Here is a 19,529-nt window from a genome sequence, read left to right on the forward strand (position 1 = left end):
CGATGATAAGTAACATACTGTGCACTTGCAGCAGGTTTTTGGGGCTTAATGATGACTCCGTGGTAGCCAAAAGTGTCCATTCCTGGCAAAACCGACACGATGGCTTGAGTGGGCAACTTAATAATTGAGGTCGACTACTGCCTTTAACATAGCGTAGAAGAGTATTATCGAAGAACCTCTCACAAAACGCAAAGAGCTTCTACTCAAATGTAAAGGGTGTTGGTGGTACATAGTTAGTGTCCAGACGCTCGTGAACGAGACAGGGACTGAAACTGAGGACAGCAAAGGAAAAGCTGAAACGCTGAATTCGCTTTTCAAATGTTCCTTTACAAAACAAAATCCAGAGGTATTGCCTCAGTTTAATTACTGCGTCACTGCAAACGTGAGTTTCAGTAGTGTTCACAAACAACTAAAATCGCTAAAATTGAACAAAACTCCAATAGAATCCCCTTCCGATTCTATGCCAAATTTGCGACAGAGTAAGCCCCTCTTTTGTCTCCTCGAAACGAAAACGTTGCCCAGTACTTGGAAGAATTCGAAAGTCGCACCAGTCCACAACAAGGGTATCAGAAATGAACCACAAAACTGACGCCCAATATCCTCGATACCCATTTGTTGTAGAACCTTAAGAACGTGTTCTGAGCTCAAACTTAAAAACGTATCTCGAATAGAATGACCTCCTCCATACTGATCTTCATGGATTCGTAACACATCTGTCACGTGAAACCCAACTCGCATTTGTTCCACATATCAAGGCAGTCATGTAGAGGCAGTGTTTCTCGATTTTCTGAAAGCATTTGAATCATTATTGCAGTTCGTGACGTAGCAGTCGTGCTTGGTTTTTCACTGTTTACATAGTTTCTGTGCACTGTGTTAATCTTACGCGACAGAATCAGTTGTTTAAGTGTGCAGAAAGGTGGTAAGGCTAATACAATCGTGCTGTGCAAATACAGTACCGCACGTCGGCGGGCAGCGTGTAAAATGTGCCCAGAGCGGAAACGCACCGCTGCTGCTGTCCCTTTGCAGCTTGCGCAGACCGGCGTGGAGCGACAACACGGTCCCCTCCCGCGCTCCATTGTCAACCACACTGTTGTTTTGATCGATGCACAGGCTGATTGCCGTATGTTCCCCTCCCCCCACCCGACTCTTCCTCCACCCACCCTGCCCGCATCCCTCGCCCCTGTCTATCGCTTATCGTGGGCTCGTAACCACTTTGCAACTCGGCATTTTCTATACTAACAAATCGTTGCCAGATGAGAAGCGGTAATTGACAGGTGAATCTTAGGGTCGAACCCTCTGGACGTTTGGATTTCAAATCTGATGTCCCGAGACACCAAGTCACACGTAAAAATCGAGTTCTTTGATGTGTTGGTAAATGTGCCAACGCCTTGTAGATAGAGGAGGCCTAAATGCACGCTATTTACTGCAGACGGGCGTGAATTCTGGAACAGGATAAGTAGTGAATGGTAATAAGAAAAGTATGCAGCTCCTCGAATACTTAACGTTTATATAGTCCTTTGGTACATCGCTCTTGATAATACAAATAAGACTATCTTCAGATACGGTTAATGGCGCCTTGCTAGGTCGTAGCCATTGACTTAGCTGAAGGCTATTCTAACTGTCTCTCGGCAAATGAGAGAAAGGCTTCGTCAGTGTAGTCCCTAGCAAAGTCGTCGTACAACTGGGGCGAGTGCTATCCCGTATCTCGAGACCTGCCTTGTGGTGGCGCTCGGTCTGCGATCACACAGTGGCGACACGCGGGTCCGACATGTACTAAATGGACCGCGGCCGATTTCAGCTACCACCTAGCAAGTGTGGTGTCTGGCGGTGACACCACATTCTTTATGAGAGACTGTTACGTGAAATGCAGGTGAACCTGCTGCGCGGTCAGTGCGTTATTAACCAGTGCAACAGTAGGTGCTCACCTGCTTGCCGATGAATTAACTGCTGTTATCGCGGACGCAACACACTGCCTCGCCGTAGATGCAGTGTGCCCAGCGCGTGACGTGTGTATTGAAACGAGTAAGCCGACCGGCAGCCGCTGCCTACCCTGATTTAAACACGTTCGGTGACACGTGTAACGCCGTCCTCACACCGGGTCAGGCAGCTAACGCTGACGTGGTCGCGGTCGCGGTCGGGACATCCGCCCTCACGAGACACGGCGCCACTGGCACCCCACACGGTACGAGCCGGCTAACGAGATTTTGCGCTCTCAGCGCTCCCCAGCGCCAGTTGTCGGCTTTATATGGCTCTCAGGCCACACAGTTTCTTTACGAAAATGGACGCGCCTAACATTGCGTTACTCTTGAAACTTCCCCTTAGAAACATTTATGAATGATTGTGCTGGTAAACCCCTTACGTTATTTGATTTTCAAACAGCTGAGCAAAACTGAACGTACTCAGACATTTCTCTCTTTACTTATCCTGATCATCAGTAAACTGACATACAATATTCTTAGCGCAACGCAATCTGACTTTCAATAATTCCTACAAAAGAATGGCCCTGACTAACAATAATCTGTACCTTTCATGAATCACTTGCCTCACAAAAATCTTCGTTTCTCGAGCTACTGCAATACAGCGAGAGCCACTACTGCCAGCTAAATAAAAGATTCAAACTACTGAAGGCACTAACTACTGATAGGCATAGTTAGCAAATGAAAGATTTTGATAAAGAACAAACAATGTATTTCCCCACATCCACCACTGCTCCCCACCTCCAACTGCGCAACGCTACGCGCTGTTCACATGCAGCTGCCCAACACTACAATAGCAATATTGCAAAAATGCAGACCAGCCACAGACTTCACACAGCACAGTCAGTGATTTTCATATAGAGCGCTACGTGGAGTTACCAAACAAAAAACCTAAACAGCCTACTTACACCCCTTTAGTGATTGTCGAAGAAGAGCAGAGAAAATTACGGAGGAGATTCTGGACTTGTCGATGGCTGGAACAGCGTCTTGCTGGTAGCGGAACATTACGTAATGCTATACAATGATCTCAAATATCCCAGAATGAGATTTTCACTCTGCAGCGGAGTGTGCGCTGATATGAAACTTCGTGGCAGATATATATCAGCGCACACTCCGCTGCAGAGTGAAAATCTCATTCTGGAAACATCCCCCAGGCTGTGGCTAAGCCATGTCTCCACAATATCCTTTCTTTCAGGAGTGCTAGTTCTGCGTGGTTCGAAGGAGAGCTTCTGTAAAGTTTGGAAGATTGGAGACAAGGTACTGGCAGAAGTGAAGCTGTGAGGACGGGGCGTGAGTCGTGCTTGGGTAGATCAGATGGTAGAGTACTTGTCCGCAAAAGGCAAAGGTTCCGAGTTCGAGTCTCGGTCGGGCACACAGTTTTAATCTGCCAGGAAGTTTCATCTCAAATACGGCTCGGAGGCCTGGGCGCATAGGCTCACGAGGGTGGTGCCCTCCATGGCAGTGAGAGGGGTGCAAAGAAACACGATATTAAGGTCAGTGGGAGCCTACAGGGCATCTCCAGCTGGGGCCCTGTTAGTAATACGGGGCTTTGTCCTCTTGACATCGAAATCAGAGCGCAAGCGGCACGGTTCTGGGCCAAGAAAGGGGACATCGGGAAAACAGGGGACATTCTGGGCGTTCGGGTTGGGGATAAGAGTGCCATTGGGAGAAGAGGCGAAGAACTGTGGCGGGAGTCATGGAAAGCTGATAACAATGGCCGAAGAACAGTCCAACTTTTACCATACACGAAAGAACGGTTACGTACGAAAAACTTTAGCCAACTCGGGGGACTGTTCCATTTTCTCACTGGTCATGGGCCCTATTCGACATATCTGTCTCGGTTTGGGAGGAAGGCCACACCCTCGTGTGACAGTGGCGCACCAGAGGGTACTCCCGACCATGTGGCTTACGACTGCTCCCTTTACAATGATGTGACAGCTGCGTTACGACATAAACTACCGAACGACGACACGTACATACTACTGAAACGACAGGATACATTTCGGACGCTAAATAACCGCCGCCCGGTGTGGCCGGCTCCAGGCGCTTCAGTCTGGAAGCGCGTGACCGCTACAGTCGCAGGTTCGAATCCTGCCCCGGGCATGGATGGGTGTGATGTCCTTAGGTTAGTTAGGTGTAAGTAGTTCTAAGTTCTAGGGGACTGATGACCTGAGATGTTAAGTCCCATAGTGCTCAGAGCCATTTGAACCATTTTTGAACTAAATAACCTAGCAAACGATGTATCACGAAAAGTTCTGTCGGAATATCTGAGGGACAATCGTGAGTAGTGACAAATAACCAAATGTGTCCCAGTGCTCCAATCCAGTACAGCCTGTGCCTGGATAGGTCGACTTCCATCGCAGTTGGAATCCCCCACGTGCAGGACTAGGGGGAGTGGGGTACAACAATACCGAACTAAGACAAGCACCGGAATTGTTGTAGGTTAGAATCTTAATAAGTAGAACTCAGAACTAGGAAACATAAAAACAGGAACCTGCAGCGATATTCAGGTCACCTTTGGCCTGCCTAGTGTGAAGGGCACGCTCATTGGGATCAGCTCTGTGGGCAAGGCCGTGCAGAAACCTTGTACACTTCCCTGACACACCTGTGACGCTGCAGGCAGTGTAGAGGTTTAGCTATTAAGTACACCATTAGAATAAGTAGAGTAATAACGACAGCAAACAAATTGCCCATTGTAACACTACTGTAGCTCACCTGTAAACATTGTAAATTAGCTGCTAATAATATTGCCACATTTAAGGATCCACTAATTATGTCAGGTGGTGGGTTGTACATGTAAAATATAAAGATCATCAATAAATAATTTTTTTATAAAAAATACCATTATAAGTTATCGGATAACTCAATTGCATCTTCATCCCATTTTCTGCTTAATATGAATATACTTAAGGTATTATGTCCAGTCTCAATTTGCACTTGCATGTTGTTGTTGTTGTTGTTGTGGTCTTCAGTCCTGAGACTGGTTTCATGCAGCTCTCCATGCTACTCTATCCTGTGCAAGCTTCTTCATCTCCCAGTACCTACTGCAGCCTACATCCTTCTGAATCTCCTTAGTGTATTCATCTCTTGGTCTCCCGCTACAATTTTTACCCCCCCCCCCCCCTGCCCTCCAATACTAAATTGGTGATCCCTCGATGTCTCAGAACATGTCCTACCAACCGATCCCTTCTTCTAGTTAAGTTGTGCCACAAACTTCTCTTCTCCCCAATCCTATTCACTACTTCCTCATTAGTTATGTGATCTACCCATCTAATCTTCAGCGTTCTTCTGTAGCACCACATTTCGAAAGCTTCTATTCTCTTCTTGTCCAGACTATTTATCGTCCACGTTTAACTTTCATATATGGCTACACTCCATACAAATAATTTCAGAAACGACTTCCTGACATTTAAATCTATACTAGATGTTAACAAATTTTTCTTCTTCAGAAACGCTTTCCTTGCCATTGCCAGTCTGCATTTTATATCCTCTCTACTTCGACGATCATCAGTTATTTTGCTCCCCAAATAGCAAAACTCTTTTACTACTTTAAGTGTCTCATTTCCTAATCTAATTCCCTCAGCATCACCCGACTTAATCAGACTACATTACATTATCCTTGTTTTGCTTTCGTTGATGTTCATTTTATACCCCCTTTCAAGACACTGTCCATTCCTTTCAACTGCTCTTCCAAGTCCTTTGCTGTCTCTGACAGAATTACAATGTCATCGGCGAACCTCAAAGTTTTTATTTCTTCTCCATAGATTTTAATACCTACTCCGAACTTTCCTTTTGTTTCCTTTATTACTTGCTCAATATACAGATTGAATAACATCGGGGATAGGCTACAACCCTGTCTCACTCCCTTCCCATCCACTGCTTCCCTTTCATACGCCTCGACTTTAATAACTGCCATCTGCTTTCTGTACAAATTGTAAATAGCCTTTCGCTCCCTGTATTTTACCACTGCCACCTTCAGAATTTGAAAGAGAGTATTCCAATCAACATTGTCAAAAGCTTTCTCTAAGTCTACAAATGCTAGAAACGTAGGTTTGCCTTTCCTTAATCTTTCTTCTAAGATAAGTCGTAGGGTCAGTATTGCCTCACGTGTTCCAACATTTCTACGGAATCCAAACTGATCTTCCCCGAGGTCGGCTTCTACCAGTTTTTCCATTCGTCTGTAAAAAATTCGCGTTAGTATTTTGCAGCTGTGACTTATTAAACTGATAGTTCGGTAATTTTCACATCTGTTAACACCTACTTTCTTTGGGATTGGAATTATTATATTCTTCTTGAAGTCTGAGGGTATTTCGCCTGTCTCATAAATCTTGCTCAGCAGATGGTAGAGTTTTGTCAGGCCTGGCTTTGCAAGACTACCAGTAGTTCTAATTTAATGTTGTCTACTCCCGGGGCCTTGTTTCGACTCAGGTCTTTCAGTGCTCTGTGAAACTCTTCATGCAGTTTCATATCTCCCATTTCATCTTCATCTACATCCTTTTCCATTTCCATAATATTGTCCTCAAGTACATCGCCCTTGTATAGACCCTCTATATACTCCTTCCACCTTTCTGCTTTCCCTTGTTGGCTTAGAACATGCATATGCATAATATCTATATTCTCGATGTTGCATTGACTGTCAACACGTTGAAGATCAGAGATTCGTATCGTAATTTCATTCGAGTGGAAGACGAGATTTTTTTTTTTCGAAATTGTTCACCATAATTGACAAAAATATTTACCGGCAAACATGAGCTAGTCCATAAACCCAGACATATATGTATATATTTACGGAAAGTTTCATAATAGCAAAAGCTGCCAGTGTGTAACTTGTGTTTACTTTCTGACAGAGACCGGCAGTCGCGTTAAGATTCCAGGCCGACATTCCAGTCGTTGGCCTTTCCAACAACAGTTCCAGCAAATACACTATTTATAATGTATAACATCGACTGCTACAAGTAATATTTCTATTACATTTATAAGAAAGACCCAGAATCGTTTAGAAAACAAAAGTTGAAAAAAAATTGTTTTGGAAGGAGGTGAACTCGAACCTGCTACTTCTCACTCCGCAGATCCCGACGCTATCGGCTTGGCTAACACTTCAGCGTCGTAGCTGGGTCTCCGTAGGCGGCATACACTGTCCAAAGTCTGTATCTACAAATGGCATTATCTAGTATTTAATATGCAAATTGTACCAATTAGAGGCGTTCTTGATAGATCACCACTGTGCCGTAGCACTGAAACGGTGTACTGACGTAGCACACAAGTTATAACACTACAACCATCCTCTACAGGAAGCCCTTACATACTGATATGTACTTTCCTGTCTTTTATTATAAACAATCGTAGCTAAAACGACGCATTTCCGAGAGATCCTCAATTTATTGATGTACTGAAACAGCTTAAACACGTACTCGAATGAGAAAGAAAACAAAACTCTGACTTTTGTACAACTGTGCTCTTCCATGTAACATCAATGTAAATTATTCATTATTTACGATAATTTATGTAATTGCAGTTAATTTAGGGATGTAATGTCAAAAGTAATTTTCTATAAAAGAATGTAAAAAGCTAAAAATTTAATTGTAATACTGGTTCAAGCATGGAGAAAGTAGGTTTGTAATTGTGTAAAACTTTGAGGGAAGACCCTCCGCAACGGAAATGGCTAGGCGAGAATAGGAAAAGTGGATCTTGCGGTCGAACTCCAACGGTTCTGTGTGACGCGAGTCAGTCGATGGGTAGCAGGCAATGGGTGGGCATCTAATGAATTGAAAGAGGCGTGAAGAACTGCAAGATTGTATAATAAAGCCTCGGACACGAAGTGCAAGTGGTTAAAATGGCTCTAAGCACTATGGGACTTGACATCTAAGGTCATCCGTCCCCTAGACTTAGAACTGGTTAAACCTAACTAACCTAAGGACATCACATACATCCATGCCCGAGGCAGGAATCGAACCTGCGATTGTAGCAGCAGCGCGGTTCCGCACTGAAGTGCCTAGAACCGCTCGGCCACAGCGGCTGGCACGGACGCGGAAGTAACGCGGCTGATTATTCGAGACCCGCTTTGGTTAGTTCTGTATTATGCTAATCCGACGCTAAGAAGACAATTTTCAGAGCTGGTTGCACAAGAGGAGCGATGGATACTGTTACCGCCTTTTTTGAATAGCAGTGGAGATCGACACTCCGAGTATTCTGTTTTACTGAACTGAGAAGTAATTATTTTCCTTAACAAAAGTTGATGAACCGTTTGGAGTTATAAAGTACATAATTATTTAGTGAGGATAGGTTTTGAAATACTCCACGTAGTTTTCGTGAGTGGACAGTTGAAGCGATCAGTTCAAAGATTCTTTTAATTGAAATAATAAATGTTCGCAATTTCATGTGCTGTGTTGTTAACGGTGTTTCCCATATTGTGTTATGATTAAAGTGTCCAGCCACGATCTCAATCTACCTCTGAAATAGTTTCTGTGTCGCTATGCCGCTTGTTGAGCCAAATTTTAATGTCATATTGCAGTAACAGCAATCAAGAATAAGCAGCTGGCTACAAATATTCAAACTATATTACATCCAGGTGTCAGATCTTCCATTTCAGCTAAACAATAAAGGGGAGTGAGTATTCGTTGAGAAGGCAAATAACAATCAGTACAAAAGATAATATTGCTTCGTAACTATTTAAATACTACTAATTTCCTATAATTAAACTGTTGCCTAAGTTAGTAGTGCTCCCCCATTATTATTAGTTTACTTATAATTATTATCTTGCTGCTGTGATGTAAAGATAGTGTTACTGAGAGCCAGTTGTTGGCTAAACGTATTAATACTCCTGTACAGTTCAGGTCAAATCACTGGTCGATTACTTTCTACATGTGCTACTGTCTTGTATCTTATCAGCAAAACAGAAGTTGAATATCAAGTACTCAGTGTTAACTAACGTCAACTCCAATAGTTAAATTTCTATGCAAACCATGGTAGTACTGGGTACAACTTTGCCTAGTTATGCTGGCGACCGTTTCTTTTCACTTAATTGCAGTTTACTAGATTACTAATAGAACTAATAGATTACGAATAGAATGAGATGTTCACTCTGCAGCGCAGTGTGCGCTGATATGAAACTCCCTGTCAGATTAAAACTGTGTGCCGTACCGAGACTCGAACTCGGGACCTTTGATGTTGTACTACTTACTTACCTCTAGCTTCAGGAACTTCCGGAGCCGAGCACACCTTTCCTCTGGGGCAGAGCCTAGTCGTGCTGCGTAATGGTCCGTTGGAATGCAAAATGAACATCAGTGGATGCAGGTGATGAAACAGGATGCTTACGTACGTGTCACCCGTCAGAGTCGTATCTAGACGTATCAGGGGTCCCATATCACTCCACTGCACACGCCTCCCTCCACTGCACACACCCCACACCATTAAAGAACCTCCACCAGGTTGAACAGTGCCGTGCTGGCATGCAGGGTCCGTGGATTCATCAGGTTGTCTCCATTATTCGTACATGTCCATCCGCTCGATAAAATTTCAAACGAGACTCGTCCGACCAGCCAACATGTTTCCAGTCATAAACAGTCCAGTGTCGGTATTGACGGGCCCAGGCGAGGCGTAAAGCTTTGTGTCGTGCAGTCAGTCAGGGTACACGAGGGGTCCTTCAGCTCCGAAAGCCCGTATCGTTTCGTTGAATGGTTCGCACGCTGACACTTGTTGATGGTCCAGCACTGAAATCTGCAGCAATCTACGGAACGGTTGCACTTCTGTCACGTCGAACGATTCTCTTCAGTCGTCGTTGGTCCCGTTGTTGCAGTATGTTTTTCCGGGCGCAGCGATGTCGGAGATTTGATGTTTTACCGGATTCCTGATGTTTACACTTGTACGGGAAAATCCCCACTATATCGCTATCTCGGAGATGCTGTGCCCCATCGCTCGTGCGGCGACTATAACACCACGTTCATACTCACTTAAATCTTGATAACCTGCCATTGTGGCAACAGTAACCGATCTAAAATCTGCGTCAGACAACTCTTGTCTTATATAAATGTTGCCAACCGCAGCGCCGTATTCTGCCTGTTTACATATCTCTGTATTTGAATACGCATGGCTATGCCAGTTTCTTTGGCGCTTCAGTGTATTATGGGACTACGAAATTGTGAAGCAAAACCCGGGCCCTAACAAATTTTGGATAGTCTTCATGCGTTCCTCAACAGTGTAGGTGCTCGGGCAGAGCTCGCCCTGTATAAGGTTCGTCTCAGACTCTCCATGTATTCATGTTGCTTCTGGTTATTGCAACTCCGGAACGTAGTTTGCTCTAATTGCTCTGTATGTGTTCTGCATGTCGGAGATGGACATTTTTTCTTGCCACATTTCTACTCTAGTTTGTTGCGGTGTGTTAGCGAGCTGTTCCTGCAGAGTGCGGGAAATTCCTCATCGATTTGAGTTGGCAGCGGGCTGATTGGTGTCCAGAAAGAGAGTGAGCCGTACGTGTAAACGAGTTAGAAATTTTTCATTCTCGGGCTGCTACTTGGCGACACGGGCTAGGCAGTCGTTGCGTGTCTCAAATAGCCTGTCTGATCGGTACGTCCATTTGTCGGCCGTGACTGGGGCTATGCCGCACACCACGCGTGTACTCCGCAGCTGAGAAGCTCGAGGCTAAAACTGTAGTCCCTACTACCCCTGTCCGTGTCGTGGCTGCCAGTTTGTGCGCAATGTTACGCCGTTCTACTCACCGCTACTGGCTGTTGACAACAGTGACGGTTGTATCTCGGGTTTGTTTTTTCTCCGGTGCTAGTTTTGCTTTAACGGTGACACACAGCAGGGAACTGGGAAAAAATGTTAACACGTGGTTACTCGTCTCCAGAGCCACACTGTGATAATCGGGAAGTTCGTGTTACGACCCATCTGGATGCAGTGAGGCACTTCCTGCAGTAGTTCTCTTCCGCACAGAGCCAAAGTTCCTTTCAATGTTCTCCACATGTCACAAAACCCACGGCGTAGCTACACACCACGTGTCGAGCAAGTCATCGCCTCTACTTTGTGTACACATAAAAAAAAAACATTTTTACGTACGCTAGTCCTCCCACTTTTTCAAGGGCATATTGTCCCATCCCTTACTTCTGGCCATGGATTCTTGGTTGTAAGGCAAATGCTAGATGTGAAAATCTCTTCCAAAATATTTTCTATTGAGACTCGCTTTCCCCTCTTAAAGCTTGCTTGGTACTTGCGTGAAAGCCCCTTACTCTGCTGTAAGTCCTTACTGGGACAGATACGAAATAAAAACATTAAAAAAAGCCCATATGTCAAGTAGTTGCTAAAGTGCAGTCTGTCGGCATTTTGTTGTAGAGCTGCTCAGCCATAGAAGAAGCAGCTGTGGTCGTTGCAAGTACTGTCATTACGAAGGAACACAGTAAACGAACAGATAAAGTTTTTGCCACCCAATCAGTAGATCTCTGTTAAGTTAAGCAGCATTCCTTTGCCTTGAGACGCTTTGAGCAGAGAGTGGAAATAAAAGTAGCAGTTGTCGTCGCCAGAACTTTTTATTTATTATTGCGTACAAAAAAATGGTTCAAATGGCTCTGAGCACTATGGGACTTAACATCTGAGGTCATCAGTCCCCTAGAACTTAGAACTACTTAAACCTAACTAACCTAAGGACATCACACAACACCCAGCCATCACGAGGCAGGATTTGAACCTGCGACCGTAGCGGTCGCGCGGTTCCAAACTGAAGCGCCTAGAACCGCTCGGCCACTCCGGCCGGCCTATTGCGTACAGTATTAACATCTGCCATATGGAATCTAATACAAATCGTATGTCCCATAGGTACAGAAGAATGGTTCTGAGCACTATGGGACTTAACATCTATGGTCATCAGTCCCCCAGAACTTAGAACTACTTAAACCTAACTAACCTAAGGAAAGCACACAACACCCATCCATCACGAGGCAGAGGAAATCCCTGACCCCGCCGGGAATCGAACCCGGGAACCCGGGCGTGGGAAGCGAGAACGCTACCGCACGACCACGAGATGCGGGCAGGTACAGAAGAATGTTGTATACAGTTGTAAATAAATATTTGCTTCTAGGTTTTTCATTTAGCTTAAACACGTTCAGTAATTGGTGAAATTAAATTTAATATAAGAAAGTAAAACGCTCAGAACTCTTATATCCTGATACTATATATGTGCCTCGTATACTCTATTACCGCACCAGATGTTTTACTGGCAGTTCGTAATCTTAACCACTGAGACATCCCACGGTAAGAATGTTATATTCTTTGCAAAACCCTGTGTACGTAAGAATGTGAAATCTAACTGAATCTGATATTAATCAAGAATCAGACACACCCTTGGTATCGAGTGCTGAATTTAATGTACGCAATGGAATTACTAAAGCTTTAATGCAGGTTGATTTTTCCCCCTGTGTACAACCTTTAGGGAATGATCGATGAGAGGATACGGAACAAAAAAGGCGTAATGAACTTGTGTTCGGAAATGCATGGCTTCCATGCTAGTGACTGTTTATTCAATCGTCAACTGTTACAGAGACAGCGGTCCAATACGCGCTGTACCGTGCACTCACAGTCACAGTATCTGTTGAAAATGCTTCGACGCGTGCGTGCACGAACCGTAGCATGTTCTGTCTCACACGTTCACATCGGCCAGGCTGCATCGGAACAGTGTCAAAGGCAGCATGCATAAGCTCCTCCAGTATCTCCACATATGGAATGCGCTCTGCATACACGATACGTTTTGAGATGGCCCTGTAAGCAGAAATCGCACAGGTTGGGATCCGGTGAACGAGCAGACCATTCAACCGGACGTCCTCGTCCGATCCATCGACCAGTGAAGCTACGACTGAGATGCGTCCGGACGTTGACGGCAAAGCACCGTCACGTAGCAGCAACATAAGCTTCCGGGTCACCTGTGGCGCTTCCTCCAGCAGGGGAAGCAAAGTCACCCGCAAGAAATGCCGGTACTTCCGGCCTGTTAGGCGACGTGGAAGGAAGACTGGTCCCAAAATACGGCCGCCAGTCATCCCGGCCCACACATTCCGGCTGCACCGATGCTGATGATGCGCTGTTTCTACGCATGGGTCCCAGTGGTTCATTCCAATGGGACTCAAATCACAGCACTCCTCACTTGCGAAGTTTGCCATAAAGCAAATGAATGTTCTCAGAACCGTGTTAGAGTACAAGAGGTTAAAAAGAGGAAGTGAAATCAGTTCATACAATTACCGTGACATCACGACTCTTACTGAACTCTCCGTTTGTATAATTAAAGATGAGCTAATATGAAGGGGAAGCATCTATTGTATCTATTGTGTATGTTAACATTAGTTATTTCTATGCGAACGAGTCCTCGTTTGCTGGGGACAGGATGCTAAATTTATAGCAGCAGAGTTCCAGGAAATTCATACCGTCCTCAAACAATACCGAACCCATCGTGTGTCAGCCCTGAGTTGGGGCCTCAGTTGAGCTAGTGCTGTCGTCTGCAGTGCAAGTAAGGTTAACCAATGGGACTTGACGGATCCACACGCCGAGCCCCGCAGCCCGCTCTCGATGGGAGACCCACATAAGTCACCTTACATGTTCTCGTCGATCATGCTGCTTCCGCCACACCTGCCACATATCCACTGCTTCTGGTCAGCCTCTCTGTAGAGATTAATTCCGGCGTCGGTGACTCCTCGGTGGTATTCACTGCAACTGGCAAGACTCAGTTCAGCACTGCGGCGTTTTCTGTTACAGATTCGTCGGAAGTACTCATTATCCACGCCTACGGCGGGGTTGCTGATCCACTCGTCACCGGCGGCTCCCGACAACTACAGCTCTGCAGTCTGCCCGTGCTCTGTTGACGACGGACGACCACGGCGCGTTCTCGCGTTCTGCCCGCCCGCACTTTGGCTGAGGTCAGCCTAAACCCCTTTTGGACGATCAACTTTCTTGTCTCAGCTGACTAGTCGAGGCCAGCGAGTCTACTGCAGTGCCAGTCGCGCTTTATCCCTGTACCGACTCCTGCCTGTCACTGAGCCAGATCGCTGGTCGATCATCAGCGATCGGCTTGTTACCTTTGGCGCGTCCCCGGGCATGAGCAACTTTGCGTTTTCGGCTGGGGCGCACGGAACGGCGAGAGGCAGTCGGTTTGGGGCGGCCGGTGAGACTGGCGGAGTTGTGGCTCGGGCGTAAGCACACGTGTGATGTCTGTTACGCTGGGGCTGTTTGCTAATCGTGAAACTCCTGCGGCGGTCACTGGTTGCCTGGAAGGCATTTCGTATAAACTGTGCCGAGCCTGGCAGTGAGAGGGGACTCCTGTGTGAGAAGCACGGCGTGGGCCTGTCTGCTGCTTCGTCCTTCTGGCGGCCACCGCAAGCGGATGTTCGGCCGGAATGTCTACAGTTTGTGGTGAGCACAGTGTGAACAAGTTCTCGTAGGATGTGCTCCCAACCTGACTCTCAGCCTGTGTTACTTGTGGGTGCCGACCCCTTGTCTGTTACTGCTTCCGGGTGTCCTGTAGGATTTCACAGCGAAACTGTGTTTTTGTGGCATTCTGTGTTTCTGGCTCAGCCTCCGCCTAGAAGGGGAAAGATTTGTGCCTCAACTGAAAGGGGGGCGGGGGGTTCGATTGGACATCTTTTGGAATTCCTTAATGCTGTAATTTAAACATATAAGAAAAATGTTCCTTCAGATTACGCGCCTGTTTCTTTGGCACACTACAGTTCAAACAGGAGTGGCGTAATGTTAATGATTATTTGTTATTCGTCAAATGAAGTGTATTTAATGTCTTGCAGTTTTCTGGGGCACGCAGCTGTGTTATTGAACTGATTTTGAAGTGTTCTGTCGGGTGAATGACTGCTCCCCATTTCAGTGTATTTTTTTGAGTAGTATTGTAAGGTTTCTTGGATATTTGTCAGTCGGGTCTATTGATTCAATTTTGTTTTTCTGTTTCTTTTGAATTATTGAGAATTGTTTAGTCTATCTGGTTATAAGCTTAAGTCGAGCTTCACGCACTAAGCCCGCATCTCGTGGTCGTGTGGTCGCGTTCTCGCTTCCCACGCCCGGGTTCCCGGGTTCGATTCCCGGCGGGGTCAGGGATTACTCTGCCTCGTGATGGCTGGATGTTGTGTGATGTCCTTAGGTTAGTTAGGTTTAAGTAGTTCTAAGTTCTAGGGGACTGATGACCATAGATGTTAAGTCCCATAGTGCTCAGAGCCATTTGAACCATTTTTTCACGCACTAAATCAGCTGATATTGAAATTTCCAGAATGAGATTTTCACCCTTCAGCGGAGTGTGCGCTGATATGAAACTTCCTGGCAGATATATATCAGCGCACACTCCGCTGCAGAATGAAAATCTCATTCTGGAAACTTCCTCCAGGCTGTGGCTAAGCCATGTCTCCGCAGAGTCCTTTCTTTCAGAAGTGCTAGTTCTGCAAGGTTCGCAGGAGAGCTTCTGTAAAGTTTGGAAGGTAGGAGACGAGGTACTGGCAGAAGTAAAGCTGTGAGGACCGAGAGCGAGTCGTGCTACGGTAGCTCAGTTGGTAGAGCACTTGCCCGCGAAAGGCGAAGGTCCCGAGTTCGAGTCTCGGTCGGGCACACAGTTTTAATCTGCCAGAAAGTTTGATATTGAAATTGTTTTTTTAATTCCTGTTTAATGTCAGACACATTCAAATGTAACTTCATGTATGTTATTTGAAATAAATGTGTTGGATTGACCTTAACGCATTATGTGCAATCGAAGTAAGGGAGCCAGTTCTTCATTAGTGCTTAACAGTGGCGTGCGGTTCGGGTTGTGGGCCCCGCGCTCGGACCAGTCACGAGTGGCCGTTTTCGTTGACACGTCAGCAGCAGAGGACGAGGAGACTGGTGTTTATCGTCCCTTCGACTGCGAGGTCATTAGAGACGGAGCACAAGCTCGCATTAGGGAGTGACGGGGAAGGAACTCGGCCGTGTCCTTTCAAAGGAACCACCCCGGCATTTGTCTGAATCGATTTAGGGAAATCACAGGAAACCTAAATCACGGTGGCCGGAAGCGGATTTGAACCATCGTCCTTCCGAATGTAGGTCCAGCGTTCTAACCACTACGCCACCTCACTCGCTCGTCACCAGCGGAATTGCATGTGCTATGAGATCTGTTTGCAGTTTGGTACCTGAACGGTCAGAGTGAGGTTATGAGGGACTATCCTTTTTACACCACGAAGATGACGTGCTACAGGCGCGAAATTTAACCGACAGGAAGAAGATGCTGTGATATGTAAATGATTAGCTTTTAAGAGCATTCACCCAAGTTTGGCGCCGGTGGTGACACCTACAACGTGCTGACATGAGGTAAATTTCCAACTCATTTCTCATACACAAACAGCAGTTGACCGGCGTTGCCTGGTGAAAAGTTGTTATGTAAGGAGGAGAAATGTGTACCATCACGTTTCCGACTTTGATAAAGGTCGGATTATAGCCTATCGCGATTTCGGTTTATCGTATCGCGACATTGCTGCTCGCGTTGGTCGAGATCCAATGACTGTTAGCAGAATATGGAATCGGTGGGTTCAGGAGGGTAATACGGAACGCCGTGCTGGATCCCAACGGCCTCGTATCACTAGCAGTCGAGATGACAGGCATCTTATACGCATGGCTGTAACGGATCGTGCAGCCACGTCTCGATCCCTGAGTCAAAAGATGGGGACGTTTGCAAGACAACAACCATCTGCACGAACAGTTCGACGGCCTTTTCAGCAGCATGGACTATCAGCTCGGAGACCATGGCTGAGGTTACCCTTGACGCTGCATCACGGACAGGAGAGCCTGCGATGGTGTACTCGGCGACGAACCTGGGTGCATGAATGGCAAAACGTCATTTTTTCGGATGAATCCAGGTTCTGTTCACAGCATCATGATGGTCGCATCCGTGTTTGGAGACATCGCGGTGAACGCATACTGGAAACGTGTATTCGTCATCGCCATACTTCCGTATTGCCTGGCGTGATGGTATGGGTGTCCTGTCAGAAGTAGGATTCACTAGTCGCTGTAATCATTAAGGTACTTCTCCATAGGATCCAACACAGGTATGTGGTTGAATGGAAAGACCTGATTCCAAATCGCAGACGGCATTTCTACGGGAGAGCGTAACACTAGAGGTCTGAAAAGCTAGTGTACATTTCTTACGACGTCAATCAGCACAGCATCTACTGTTTGTGATCCTTCTCTATCAACCTTTGCCTATAACCCAGTGGATGTATCTCAGAACCTCTGACATGGCATCGAGACAGAATGTGTTACAAATACTGGAGAAATATCTAGTGACAGCATGAGGTAGTTGCAAATACCAGTTTAATACCTCGTTCCTTAGCCGAATCACTTCCTAAATTTCATGGTTTTATCACAAGGTTACACCATCGGTGACGTGTAACTGCACTGTTGGTATGATAATATACACTCTAGCGACCACCGTCGTGGTACAAGTCTGGAAGAACCAGTTCATTCTGAGCTAATGACATACCTCGATTTATAAAGCCAGTGTAGCTTTTAACATGGATACTTGTGTGCACCTGCAGAGCCAAGACCGATTGTAATAGTAATATGGTCGCTGTGATAGTGTTTTTTTAACATCTGGAAGTTTGTAAGACGATTACGCCTCTCTTTCTACGACGCAGTGGAACTTGTGAGACATGTCGACCCATCGCTGATTTTCGGTCAGTATTATTTCGTATCGACAGCAGGGCGAAGTATTACACTCACAAGGGGAGGCCGCGACGTTTGGATCGCGGATTTACTGCAAACTTCCTACAGTCGTAGTACTCCATTAGGACAACAAAATGTGTGAGCAGTAGCGCGTACTTCTCAAGCTTATTGACAAAATCGCAAGATAATTTCGCTCGTCGAATATATACCTGTGCGTGGCCACTTTTACTTTGAAGTAGCGGCAGCCGAGTGGAGCCGGCACGGTGGCGGAGAGTGTTCGGTAAGAGAATTAACTGTCCTCTGTAATAAGAAACTGGGTCAACGGCTCAACACTGAACTTGAACGGGTCTCATGCGACATCCGCACCGAACAAATTCAACGAACAAAACGATAACAATTTAAAAAGAAAGTGGTTAGCGTTCAAGCCCCGTAATCGCTGGATCGAGACCCGTTCGTGAGTTTTTTTTATTTTCAACGCAGTCTTTACTGTTTATATTACAATTGATATAATGGAAAAAATACGTGTAATCGGATGAACTTTATTAAATTTACAATGTTATTTGGCAGTCTAAATATTTTTATTATCACAAATAATATAATATTCATAACTAGCGTCTATTAAACGGCCAAACGCATAACGTGACACTGAAAATTTATGCTTGTCCGTGATTTGAGAAATCCCTTATACCTGAAAGGAGCCCGAAACGACTTGTTACTTCCAAGTTTTGACCCGCACGGACGGATTTCGAAAGATGTACAATTAATCGTCGCTTTCGATTTTACGTGTACAAGTTGCAGGATGATATTTTTCGTAAAAACATGGAAAACATAAAGTTAAATGGCACCAGCTGCATTGAATAAATGGTATGTTTCGGCATACGCAAGGTCTTTTGAGGTTTTCCGTGGAAAAACAAACCTCGTTAACATTTTCAAAAACCTCTCTTTCAGCCGATAATTTGGAAGCAAACCATGCATAACGCAGCACTTCGTTAAAAATCGGCGCTGATGATTGGTCACGCAGTATCGAGTGTATTTTAATAGCGTCTTCACGAGAAGCAATTTCTCGTTCTCTTTCGATTAAATACGAACAAATTTGAAGACATCGACAAGCATACATTTTCAGTATCATTTTATGCGTTTGGTCGTTTTACAAGTCGATAGTTATGAATATTATGTTATTTGTGATAATAAAAATTTGTTGATTGCCAAATAACATTGTAAATTTAATAAATTACACGTATTTTGCCATTATATCAATTGTAATATAAATAGTTAAGAAAATGACTGTGTTGAATATAAAAAAAACTGACGAACGGGACTCGATCCAGCGACCCATGGATTATGGGGCTTGAACGCTAACCATTTTTTAAAATCTCATTTTTGTTCTACATTGTTTGTTGCGGACGTCCGATGACAGCCGTTCAGTGTTTTCGTTGATCCGTTCACTCAGTTTTTTTATTAGAGAGGGTAGCTTACCCCCAACCGCACACGCTGAGCTACTGTGCCAGCGGACCGAAATTATCTTGCGATTTTCTCAATAACGCTTGAGAAGTACGCGCTACTGCTTACACATTTTGTTGTGCTCGTGGAGTACTACGAGTGTAGGAAGTTTGCAGTAAATCTGCGTTCCAAACGCCGTGGCCTCCCCTTGTAAGTAGTAGGGGATGCATGACAGGTTCACCTTGAGTATCAGTCTTATAAAGTATGTGTGTGTGTTCCAACATCTGCAAAGGAAATGACTATGTCCAGTCGTAAGGAAGGTATGGATTTGACGTGGAATACTGTGATAGCAAAGGGAAAAGTATGGCAAGTCATAAGAACGGTACAGATATTTCCATTTCCAGGGCCACAGCTGTCTGCAGGAAGTACGTCCGATACTTCACTCATTATCGAATG

The sequence above is a fragment of the Schistocerca piceifrons genome, chromosome 9 (genome assembly GCF_021461385.2).
Source record: "Schistocerca piceifrons isolate TAMUIC-IGC-003096 chromosome 9, iqSchPice1.1, whole genome shotgun sequence".
In the NCBI taxonomy this organism is placed as follows: Eukaryota; Metazoa; Arthropoda; class Insecta; order Orthoptera; family Acrididae; genus Schistocerca; species Schistocerca piceifrons.